Below are 12,732 nucleotides of genomic sequence, written 5' to 3' on the forward strand. Positions count from 1 at the left end.
ATAGTTTAAAAGTAAAGAGCACTCAAGACCAGAATTCACCTTTAACACATTTTTACTAAAGGAGCACTTAAGGTAAAAGGAACAAGTTTACAATGTAAAAATTAATTGATACATTACCAAGCCTGGGAGCCCCGCTTCTCCAGATGCAACTGGACATGAGATCAGAGAGCTCCACCTTGTATCAGTTACAGAATAAAAATCATATTCTGTTTTTACATTAAATGATGCTTCATGAACATGAATGGTTCAAGATCAAAGGAAGGTACCCAGGTTATCAGAGTCTTAGCCTTGAATGCCTGTAAAACTCTACTGATAATATTTTTACTAGTTAAGCTATGATTTTTTTAAGAGTAATGTAACATTTACTTGTATAAAAATTAGAAAAGAGATTACTATTACTTGTCTCTAACTTATTAATCTAGTTTTTTTTCATTCATTTCTATTGATTAGCTTAGCCATTACATCATATTGATAAACATGTATTTGATTTGGACTGTATTCAACCTTGCTACATTATTTATGACTTCTCTATGATTAAAGTAACAGCTGCAGCCCATCCTGTTTTCACAGAGGACTGTGATTACATAATATCTAAATCTGAGAAGGTTGAGAAGACCTTTCTGCTTTCTAATAAAATATTAACAGTTGTTTTAACTGTTTAGCTTCTCTTTCAGTATAATTTTCTAATATGGGACTTGAAAGGTATGAAACATCTGTCCCAGTTATCCCATTTTTTATCATTTGGAAACTGTACTTGAGTGTTTTTAGGTAAAAATTCTGTTAAATATGCTTCATATCAGTAGGAATAACTGGTTCTTCACTATCAGAACAGAAAACACCAGGTTGTATATGAGAGCAGCATAAAGAGAAATAATCAGTGTTCTGATTATCAGATTTCTCAGTAGAGATATTATCCTGAGATAGACTACAGTAAAGGGATTAAGACCCACTCTGAATGGGTTGGGTCACATCTCAACTGAACCAAAAGGTCCCACCCACAACAGGTCTGCCCCCACAGGGATGGATTATAAGAACATGGCCTCTCTCTCTCTAGCTAAGCCAACTCAGTGGGTGAACTCACTGCCCTCCCTGCTATGTGGGACCTGACTCCCAGGGGTATAAATCTCCCTGGCAATGCAGGATATGACTCCTGGGAATGAATCTGGACCCAACGTTGTGGGATTGAGAACATCTTCTTGACCAAAAAGGGGATGCAAAATGAAACAAAATAAAGTTTCAGTGACTGAGAGATTCCAAATGTAGTCAAGAGCGCACTCTGGTGGGCATTCTTATGCACTATATAGATAATCGGTTTTAGGTTTTAATGCATTGGAATAGCTAGAAGTGAATACCTGAAACTATCAAACTGCAACCCAGTAGACTTGACTCTTGAAGATGATTGTATAGCAATGTAGCTTACAAGAGATGACAGTGTGATTGTGAAAGCCTTGTGGATCACACTCCCTTTATCCAGTTACAGAAGGATGAGTAGAAAAATGGGGACAAAAAATTAAATGAAAAATAGGGTGGGGGGCTGTTTTGGGTGTTCTTCTTTACTTTTATTTTTTATTCTTATTTTCACTTTTTCTGGTACAAGGAAAATGTTCAAAAAATAGATTGGGGTGATGAATGCACAACTATATGATGGCACTGTGAACAATCAGTTGTACACTTTGGATGATTGGTATGTGAATATATCTCAATAAAATTGAATAATAAAAAAACCCATGGCCTTTTGTGCAGTACACAACAGCTGCAAACAAGCACAGTGACAAAAGTTAGAGGTGGCATTAAGATCAATGTGAGTGGATGTTCTGCTATAGCTGCCCCAAGACAGCATTTGGTTTGAGGCTACATTTATAAAGGTATTGTCTATAGACTAGGGAGGAGATTTACATTGATCATTCATTCCACTGATATTTGTTGAGTACTGGCTATGATGTAGTATTTTTTGCATCTGTGAAACATGAGTAAACTAAAAACAGGGAAAAATTGCTGTCCTTGTGGAGCATCAGTTCTAGTAGGAAGAGATGGAGTAGGTTCTATAACCTTGGAATAAGGAAAGTGTTTATTTAGAAGGTGGTAGGTGCCATGGGAAAGGTGATCCAGAGTGTGGGTGTTTGTAGGCAGAGGGGTGGGAGGGAAAATGGCTGATTTAATAGGGTAATCCATGCAGGAAAATATGGGAAGGGCATGAAAGAATTAGCTTTAAGGATGTCAGAAGCAAGGTCTTTCCAGGCAGGTGAAAATCCAGTGGAAACAAGTAGGGATGAACAGGGCTGTGTCTTCGGCAAGAAAGAGGATGTCAGTATGGCAGCAGCAGAGAGTAATTGAGATGAGGTCAGAGTGGATGCAGTGGATTGAATTGTGTGCCTCAGTTTGGGCATGTTCTTGGTCTTGGTCTGGATTCTGGTGGGTGTGGACCCATTGTAACTAAAATCTCTTCAAGATGTTACTTCAGTCCAGGTGTGGTCCAACTGAATCAGGCTCTGCTTTCAAATGGATTACTGGATCCTTCATAGGCCAAGTGACAGTCAGATGGAGAGAGAAGGCAAGAGGGGCTGCCATGTGTACTGCCACATGACAGAAAACCCAGGGACCAAGGATCTCCAGGAACCAGCCCCAACTTGTTTCCAACTTGTGGCCTGCCATACAGAATTCTGACCCTGGAGAACCCTCAAATATGATCACAAAGGTGATTCTGAATTCTGGCAAGTTGAACTCTGTAGAGCAGACTAAAAGCTGAAAACTGACTGGCTTAGCTAGAGGTAGAGTGTTTCTTTTTTTTTAAAAAATTTTTAATTGAAATATATTCACATGCCATACAATCATTCAAAGTGTAAAACAATTGTTCACAGTGTCATCATATAGCTGTGCATCCAACACCACAATCAATTTTTGAACACTTTCGTTACTCCAAAAAATGAAAATGAGAATAAAAATAAAAGTAAAAAGAACACTCCAAATGTCCCATACCCCCATCCTCCATATTATTCATTTACTTTTTGTCCCCATTTTTCTACTGATTTGTCCATACACTGGTTAATGGGAGTGTGAGCCATACATTTTTCACATTCACACAGTCACACCATATATGCTATATAGTTATACAATAGTCTTCAAGGTTCAAGGATACTGGATTGCAGTTCAATGGTTTCAGATATTTCCTTCTAACTATTCTAATAAACTAAAAATTAAAGAGGGATATCTGTATAACACATAAGATTTATCTCCAGAATGACCTCTTGACTCCATTGAAATCTCTCAGCCACTGAAACTTTATTTTGTTCATTTCTCTTTCCTCTTTTGGTTCAGAAGTCTTTCTCAGTCACACAATGCAGGGTCCAGACTCATCCCCAGGAGTCACCTTCCACATTGCTAGGGAGATTTATATCCCTGGGAGTCATGTCCCATGTAGTGGGGAGGGCAGTGAGTTAAACTGATGAGTTGGCTTAGAGAGAGAGGCCACATCTGAGTAACAAAAGAGGCCCTCTGGGGGTGACTCCTAGGCACAATTATAAGTAGGCTTAGCCTCTCCTTTGCAGTAGCAAGCTACATAAGGGCAAGCCCCAAGATCAAGGGCTCAAACTTCTAAGCTGGTGGTCCCCAGTGCTTGCTAGAATATCAGGAATTCCCCAGGTGGGAAAGTTTAATATTTCTACATTTTCCCATAGTCCATCAAGGGGGCTTTGCAAATACTTTCTATTCTCTAGCCACATTACTCTGGCTTGTATTGGGGCTTCATGCCAACCTGTACAAGATCTCACTCCCTAGTCAAGTTTCCATGTGATTATGGCATTTGAGTAAACCGACCATACAAAGTAAACTATATAGTGTGCTACAGAAAACTCAGACCTTGGACCATATAACCATCTCTTCCCTTGGTTCCACACATAAGCCAATGCTTTAAAACACAGTTAATATCATCCTCTACCCTTCAGTCTGATCCACCTCAATCTCAACCAAGTCCATTTTGTTCATATCTCCAACTGAAGTCTGAGCTCCTTTTCAGCCTCTTTAGCAGTTGATTCATGGGACGATGCCAACACTCACAGCTTCTGAACTCTGGCTCCGAGTTTCAGGTGCCACACAGTTACCCAGAGCTCCAGGGACCAACCATGTCACACACAAACAGCTCTGAATCTCAAAATCTAGCAATCACTGTTAAAACTCATGAATAAATGTGACTGCTGTAAGGACTTACAATATAGGAACCTCCACATAAGCCTTCCCCTTATGACCCATGCTCCCAGATTCAATTCTCAGAGTTTACACCTAATTACTAGTCCATATTAGTGGAGTATTATAATGTTTGTCTTTTCATTTCTGGCTAATTTCACTCAACCCACCATCCTCATGGTCCATTCACTTCATTGCATACTTCATAAATTCATTCTCTCCTGCTGCTCCCTCATGCAAAAACATTCTTGTATTTGTATATTTAAACAGACTCATTGATCACTCTAGTTTTCACTAAGTTATACAGTCCCAGTCTTTATCTTGTATCTTTCCTTCTGGTGTCATACATTCCCCTAACCATCCTCTTTCAACTGTATTACAGTCATTGTTTTTCAGTGTACTTACAATATTGTGCTACCATCACACAGTATTGTGCTATCCATTTCTAGATCTACACAATCAATCCTCTAGAACACTCTATACACTTTCAACATAAAATGTCTGATCTCTACCCTCTTTCTATCTCCTGATATCTTCATTTTTACACTCTTCTCCAAACTGCTCTCTCCTGTCCCCTTCCACCTGTCTTTAGCACTGCCTCCAGTACCCCCCACAGAGGAGGTATCCCACTCACAAACTCTCTCAGGGTCTGTTTATCTGTAAATATTTTAACTCTCCCTCATTTTTGAAGGACAGTTCTGCTGGATATAGGATTCTTGGTTGGCAGTTTTTCTCTTTCAGTATCTTGAATACGTCAAACCACAGTCTTCTCACTTCCACGGCCTGCACTGAGAGATCTGCACCTAGTCCCAATGAGCTTCTCTTGCATGTGATAGAATGCCCCCCTCCCACTGGTCTCAGAATCCTCTCCCTGTCTTCAACATTTGAAAATCTGATTGGTAAGTGTCCAGAGTAGGTCCACCTGGATCAACTCTGCTTGGGGTACCCTGCACCTCCTGGACCCACAATTTTACATCTTTCATGAGAGTTGGGAAATTTTCATTGATCATTTCCTCCATTATTCCTCCTGCCACCCTCCCTTCTCTTCTCCTTCTGGGACACCTATAACACACAAATTCATGCACTTCAGGCCATCCCTCTGTTCCCCCAGACCCTGCTCACATTCCTCCACTCCCTTCCCCATCTGCTCCCCTGTGTGCAGGACTTTGGATGTCCCATCCTCCATCTCACTGATCCTTTCTTCTGCCTCTCTAAATCTGCTGCTGCATATCTTCACTGTGTCCTCCGTGTCCTCCACTGCACTCCTCACTCCCACAAGTTCTTCCATTTGCCCTTTCAAGCTTCTGAATTCTTCCCCATGATCACCCAGTGTCCTTCCTATATTCCCCATATCCCCTGCCACATTCTCTCCCACCTTGTTGATCTGATTTAAAAGATTTGTTTGAACGTCTATGATTAGTTGTTTCAACTCCTGAATCTCAGTTGAAATGTTAGTTTCTTCTTTTGATTGGGCCATATCTTCATGTTTCCCAATGTGGCTCATGATTTTCTGCTGGTGTTTTGGCATCTGACTTTCTTGATTGGTTTATTCTGGAGGTTGTTTTCTCTCTTTTGCTTAAAGTATTCTTGTTGGTTGACTTTGATCTCCATCTTTTCTTTTTTCTCTCCCTAACCAGTTGTTAGATTGGCTCTGTCCCCCAGTCTTTCCCCCAAAATCAGGTGTCCACCGTGGCCTGCCACAGGGTTGGGAGGTAGGCACTGGGCACCTCAGCAAGTTCACTATGTGTGGTAATATAAATTTGCTGGTTTCCAGTGGTGATCTATTTTCAACCAGCTAGTAAGACCTGGGTTTGTTTTGGGGCCCTGTTATGATCTTCCCTATTTCTCAGCCAAAACAGGGCTGAGTTTCCATAGAGGGCATGTAGATTGTCCAGCAGATGGCACTGTTCAGTATCTTAATCATCCTCAGAGTCTGTTTTACCTCTAAGCACAGGCTTTGTCTGACCCAGCTGGATGAAACTGCGGGGTTCCTATAACCTCACTTTTTCTCCCCAGGCCCTGGGGTTTGAGTTCTCTGAGGGAGGGCTGCCATTTGAGCTGGGCTCCACCTCCCTTTTCTTAGGGAAGATACACCCCCCAGGGAGTTATCTTCTACTCTTGAATTCCTCCTTTGTCTCTCTGACTCCCTTAACTTCACCCTTGCCTGGACCAGTGCTGACAATTGAAAATGCCTGAGGCTTTCACTAAGGAGCTGCTTAGAATGAGAAAAGAAGAAGGAAAAAGAGCAAAAGCCCCTTTTCAGAGCCAGTCCCCAGCCTCTCAAGTTTTGCCAGTCAACCTATGTTTGTACCCAGTTCACTGTGTACCCCTTCCTGGGACACAGCCATTTTCCAGCACTCTGAGCTCAGTAGTCTCCAAAGCCTCTGTCCTTATTCATTCATATAATATTATTTTTTTCTTCAGCTCTGCCTCCTTTCCCCAGGGAGGGACCTCAGATTCCTCTAGCTCAGGACTTATCTGTGCTTGTAGCCTGCACTCAGTAGTCCAAATTTGTCAAACTAAAACCACAATTGGAGTTTGGTTGAGCCACCCTCCCTGCCCTCTGAAGAAAGGGACTGCTGTCTTCTCCTACAGTGAAGTCCTGCAACTCAGTCTGCTGTGCTGGTGGGGAGGGGTGCCAGCTCTGCTGCAGTATTACTTACAGTTTTTACACTGCAATCTCAGCTGTTCCACCCATTCCTGACTGGTGTACGATGTGTGAACAGTCACAGATGTCCCCCAACAGCCCCTCCAGATCATTCACTAATCATTCCTGGCCATCTACTAGCTGCTCTAGAGGACAAACTAAATTCCACACCTCCCTATGCTGCCATCTTGCCCCACCTTTCCTTTCTTACTTCTTAAATCCTCAGTTCTAGGATTTTAGACCAAGAATTGATTGGATGTTCCCTATATTTCTGAGTGTAACTGGGCCAGTTTGAAACTTTTATATACCCTAGAAAAGTCTATGTTCTTTAATGCAGTCTTGTGGGGGCAGATTTATTATGGATGGGATCTTTTGATTAGGCTGCTTCCATGGAGATGTGACGCACCCAAATGTGGGTGAGACCTTTTGATTAGATTATTTCCATGGAGGTGTGACTGCACCCATTCAGGATGGGTCTTGATTTGTTTACTGGAGTCCTTTAAGAGAGCTCACAGAGAGAAGGAGCTCACAGAAGCTGAGAAAGACATTTTGGAGAGAAGCTAAGATATGTAATCCAGAGTTTGCCCCAGGAGAAGCTGAGAGTTGACAAAGACCCAGACACTTGGCAATGCACACGGAAAGATGTTTGGAGATGCTAAGCTAAGAGATGAAGTCCAGAGTTTGCCTTGGAGAAGGTAAGAGATGACCTCCAGATGCTTAGAGAGAAACACCCTGGGAAAACAAGCAAGGAGGCACAGGAGCTGAGAGAGAGAAGATAAGAGAGACAGAAGTCCAGAGACATTTTTGGAGAAAGCCATTTTTTAAAATGCAATTTTATTGAGATACATTCACATACCATACAGTCACCCAAGGTGTACAATCAGTTGTTCCCAGTATCATCATATAGTTACACACTCATTACCACAATCAATTTTTTGAATATTTTCATTACTCTAAAAAATAAAAATAAAAGTAAAGGTAAAAAAGAACACCCAAAACATCTCACACCCTTCTTCCCCCTGTATAATTCATTTACATTTTGTCTGCATTTTTCTAATCATCTGTCCATACACTGGATAAAGAGAGTGTGAGCCACAAGGTTTTCACAATTACACAGTCACACCGTGTAAGCTATATAGTTATACAATTGTCTTCAAGAATCAAGGATACTGGGTTTCAGTTCAACAGTTTCAGGAATTTCCTTCTAGCTATTCTAATACACTAAAAACTACAAAGGTATATCCATATATTATATAAGAACAACTCCAGAGTCACCTCTCAACTCCATTGGAAATCTCTCAGCCACTAAAACTTTATTTTGTTTCATTTCTCTTCCTCCTTTTGGTCCAGAAGGCTTTCTCAATCCTATGATGCCAGGTCCAGGCTCTTCCCCAGGAGTCATGTCCCACATTGCTAGGGAGATTTATACCTTGGGAGTCATGTCCCATGTAGGGGGGAGGGCAGTGAGTTCACCTCCAGAGTTGGCTAAGAGAGAGAGGCCACGTCTAAGAAACAAAGAGGTTGTCTTCGGGTGACTCTTAGGCATAATTATAAATAGGCTTAGCCTTGGAGAAAGCCATTTTGAAACCAGAACCTGGAAACAAAGGACCAGCAAATGCAGCCACATGCCTTCCCAGCTGACAGAGGTGTTCTAGATGCCATCAGCCTTTCTTCAGTGAAGTATCCTCTTGTTGATGCCTTATTTTGGATACTTTTATGACCCTAGAACTGTAAATTTGTAACCTAATAAATCCCCTTTAAAAAAGCCAATCCATTCCTGGTATTTTGCATAATGGCAGCTTTAGCAAACTGGAACAGTAACCTCTCTTGGCAATTGTGAATGCAATCAGCCATAGATGTAGTCACTGACTGTAGATGCAAATCCATTCATGAAATACCCTTACAATACCATCAGGTTAGTGTTTGTTTCAGTGAACAATTGGATACCATAACCTAGCCAGGTTGACAGGAGAATTTAGCTTTCACTGCAATAAAAGAGAATGGGAACAAGGACCGAACCTGGAACCTGGAACCGTCCAGTGCTAAGCAGTTTGATCAGATCACACACCAAGGGTAGACCGCACAGTTCTGGCTATGCATCTGGAGGTAAACTCTACTATGCAACCCAATCACCTGAAGAACTCGTTTTGATTCAGATTGTCTACAGTAGGCACCAGGGTCTGTATTTACAGCAAGGCCAATGTGGGTGCTGTTACTGTTGGCCTTCAGATCACACTTTTACTAGCAGGAACAGAGACCTGGATTCCCACATCTGTGCACCAGCCTCATCTGCAGGGCTTGTTAAATAAGTGATTCCCCTGCCCTGCCCAGTGTCCTGAGATGTGGCTCTGGGGAGAGCCTGAGCCTTTTGTAACAAGCCCCCAAGCAGCCCTGGAGCTCTGCCAGAAATGGGACCACTGAGGTCAGTGGGGAGAGCAGCACCCAGGGTGGTGAGAGGTCATAAATCCATGTTGAAAAGTGTTTTTTTTTTCACCCCCATAAAAGAAAAGAGAGGACATATGGGTACAACACACAAGTGTGCACCAAGTGGCTAAGCTGATGTTCAATGGCCAGCTCACTGCATCCTGGGATGCCATAGGTGAGTGCCAGAGACCAGGCGTGAAGAGGCAGTGCCAACTCCCTCACTGATAAAACGGGGGTAATAGTACCTGCATCTTGGGTTTTGTAACCATTGGAGATTCTCACAAATTCTCACAAATGAGGGGGCTTGGGGTTTGGATTTGTTCCCTCCTCTGCTATGAAGTCTGTGCTGCTGCTTTGTGGTATTGATATGGCTACCCTCAGTCCCACCATAGCCCCTACTGCTGGGAGCTACTTTTTCTCTCCAACTATGAGCAGCATGATTTTAGTCCTTTATGTTGAGCTCCCATCTCAGCCCTGTTGGGTTTTATCGTGTCTGCTCGGTGTCAGTGCGCAACTTAAATTGCCTACAGCAACAGTTCTAACTGTGTTCTGCAGACTGCCTGGGGTCCCTGAGACCCTCAAGGGATCTATGAAGGCAAAACTTTTCATAATAGTAAGATGGCATTTGCTTTTTCACTCTGTTGATGTTTCCATGGATGCTGTAAAAGCATTGAGGGGTAATCCTTATCATGAATAATGAGCAATGACCCAAACTGTGTATTCTTCATCACACACTTGAAATAAAAAACCCAACAATTTTACTTAAGAATGTCCTTGATGATTTAGTAAGAATTAATCATTTTATTAGGTCTCAACCCTTGGGTTATTTTCTTTTTTCACATCTATCTGACAAATTGGGAAGAAAGCATAGAGTGCTTCTGCTGCATACTGAAGTACAATGTCCATCTCTAAGAAAAGCTGTTCTGTGAGCGTTTGAGTTTTGAGCCAAACCACCTGGTTTCCTTGGAAAAAACAAACAAACAAAAAAACAACAAAAAAACTAAGAGGCAAATTATGATTAACAAACGGGCATTTGTCAGATATTTTCATGAAAATAAATGAATTTATCCTTTTGCTTCAAGGAAAATAACTGACAGTATTTGTTGCTAGTGATAAAATTTGAGTTTCTGGGAGAAAATTAAAATTTGGGAAAACTTTTATCTGCCACTATAAGTTTGACAGCTTCCCAATACATCAACACTTTTCTGACGACATTGTGTGTGTGTGTATGTGTGTGTGTGAGATACTAAATAATGTGATTTTTTGATATGGTATAATGAAGTATGTTAACATTTGGAAGACCTGCATAACATAGTGAATGTGTATATATATATATGTTTTTAACAAATGGAAAGTTATTTCTCACTAATCAAATAAATACAGATCAAAACAATGAAATAACAGTTTTCACCTGATTTGCAAATATTAAAAATAAATCATGGTAATTGTATGTATATTTTTCTTTTTTTTCTTTTTTTCAATCTTCATTTTATTGAGATATATTCACATACCACGCAGTCATACAAAACAAATCGTACATTCGATTGTTCACAGTACCATTACATAGTTGTACATTCATCACCTAAATCAATCCCTGACACCTTCATTAGCACACACACAAAAATAACAAGAATAATAATTAAAGTGAAAAAGAGCAATTGAAGGAAAAAAGAACACTGGGTACCTTTGTCTGTTTGTTTCCTTCCCCTATTTTTCTACTCATCCATCCATAAACTAGACAAAGGGGAGTGTGGTCCTTATGGCTTTCCCAATCCCATTGTCACCCCTCATAAGCTACATTTTTATACAACTGTCTTTGAGATTCATGGGTTCTGGGTTCTAGTTTGAGAGTTTCAGGTATCCACCACCAGCTACCCCAATTCTTTAGAACCTAAAAAGGGTTGTCTAACGTGTGCATAAGAGTGCCCACCAGAGTGACCTCTCGGCTCCTTTTGGAATCTCTCTGCCACTGAAGCTTATTTCATTTCCTTTCACATCCCCCTTTTGGTCAAGAAGATGTTCTCCGCCCCACGATGCCAGGTCTACATTCCTCCCCGGGAGTCATATTCCACGTTGCCAGGGAGATTCACTCCCCTGGGTGTCTGATCCCACGTAGGGGGGAGGGCAGTGATTTCACCTTTCAAGTTGGCTTAGCCAGAGAGAGAGGGCCACATCTGAGCAACAAAGAGGCACTCGGGAGGAGGCTCTTAGGCACAATTATAGGGAGGCCTAGCCTCTCCTTTGCAGCAACCGTCTTCCCAAGGGTAAAACCTATGGTAGAGGGCTCAACCCATCAAACCACCAGTTCCCTATGTCTGTGGTCATGTTAGCAACCATTGAGGTGGGGTAGGCGAATACCCCTGCATTCTCCACCGGCTCCTCAAGGGGGCACTACATCTTTTTTTCCTTGTTTTTCTTTTTTTTTTTTTTTAACTTTCCCTTCTTTTTTAAATCAACTGTATGAAAAAAAGTTAAAAAGAAAACAAACATACAATAAAAGAACATTTCAAAGAGACCATAACAAGGGAGTAAGAAAAAGGCAACTAACCTAAGATAACTGCTTAACTTCCAACATGTTCCTACTTTACCCCAAGAAAGTTACCTAATATAGCAACATTTCTGTGAACTTGTTCCTACTATATCCATCAGAAATTAACAGACCATAGTCATTCCTGGGCATCCCCAGAACGTTAAATAGCTTATCTGTTCTTCTTGGATTATTGTTCCCCCTTCCTTAATTGCTCTCTATTGCTAGTTCCCCTACATACTACATTATAAACCATTTGTTTTACATTTTTCAAAGTTCACATTAGTGGTAGCATATAATATTTCTCTTTTTGTGCCTGGCTTATTTCGCTCAGCATTATGTCTTCAAGGTTCATCCATGTTGTCATATGTTTCACGAGATTGTTCCTTCTTACTGCCATGTAGTATTCCATTGTGTGTATATACCACATTTTATTTATCCACTCATCTGTTGAAGGACATTTGGGTTGTTTCCATCTCTTGGCAATTGTGAATAATGCTGCTATGAACATTGGCATGCAGATATCTGTTCGTGTCACTGCTTTCCGATCTTCCGGGTATATACCGAGAAGTGCAATCGCAGGATCGAATGGTAATTCTATATCTAGTTTTCTAAGGAACTGCCAGACTGACTTCCAGAGTGGCTGAACCATTATACAGTCCCACCAACAATGAATGAGAGTTCCAATTTCTCCACATCCCCTCCAGCATTTGTAGTTTCCTGTTTGTTTAATGGCAGCCATTCTAATCGGTGTTAGATGGTATCTCATTGTGGTCTTAATTTGCATCTCTCTAATAGCTAGTGAAGCTGAACATTTTTTCATGTGTTTCTTGGCCATTTGTATTTCTTCTTCAGAGAACTGTCTTTTCATAACTTTTGCCCATTTTATAATTGGGCTGTCTGTACTATTGTCATTGAGTTGTAGGATTTCTTTATGTATGCAAGATATCAGTCT

The sequence above is a fragment of the Choloepus didactylus genome, chromosome 7, assembly GCF_015220235.1.
Source record: "Choloepus didactylus isolate mChoDid1 chromosome 7, mChoDid1.pri, whole genome shotgun sequence".
NCBI lineage: Eukaryota > Metazoa > Chordata > Mammalia > Pilosa > Megalonychidae > Choloepus > Choloepus didactylus.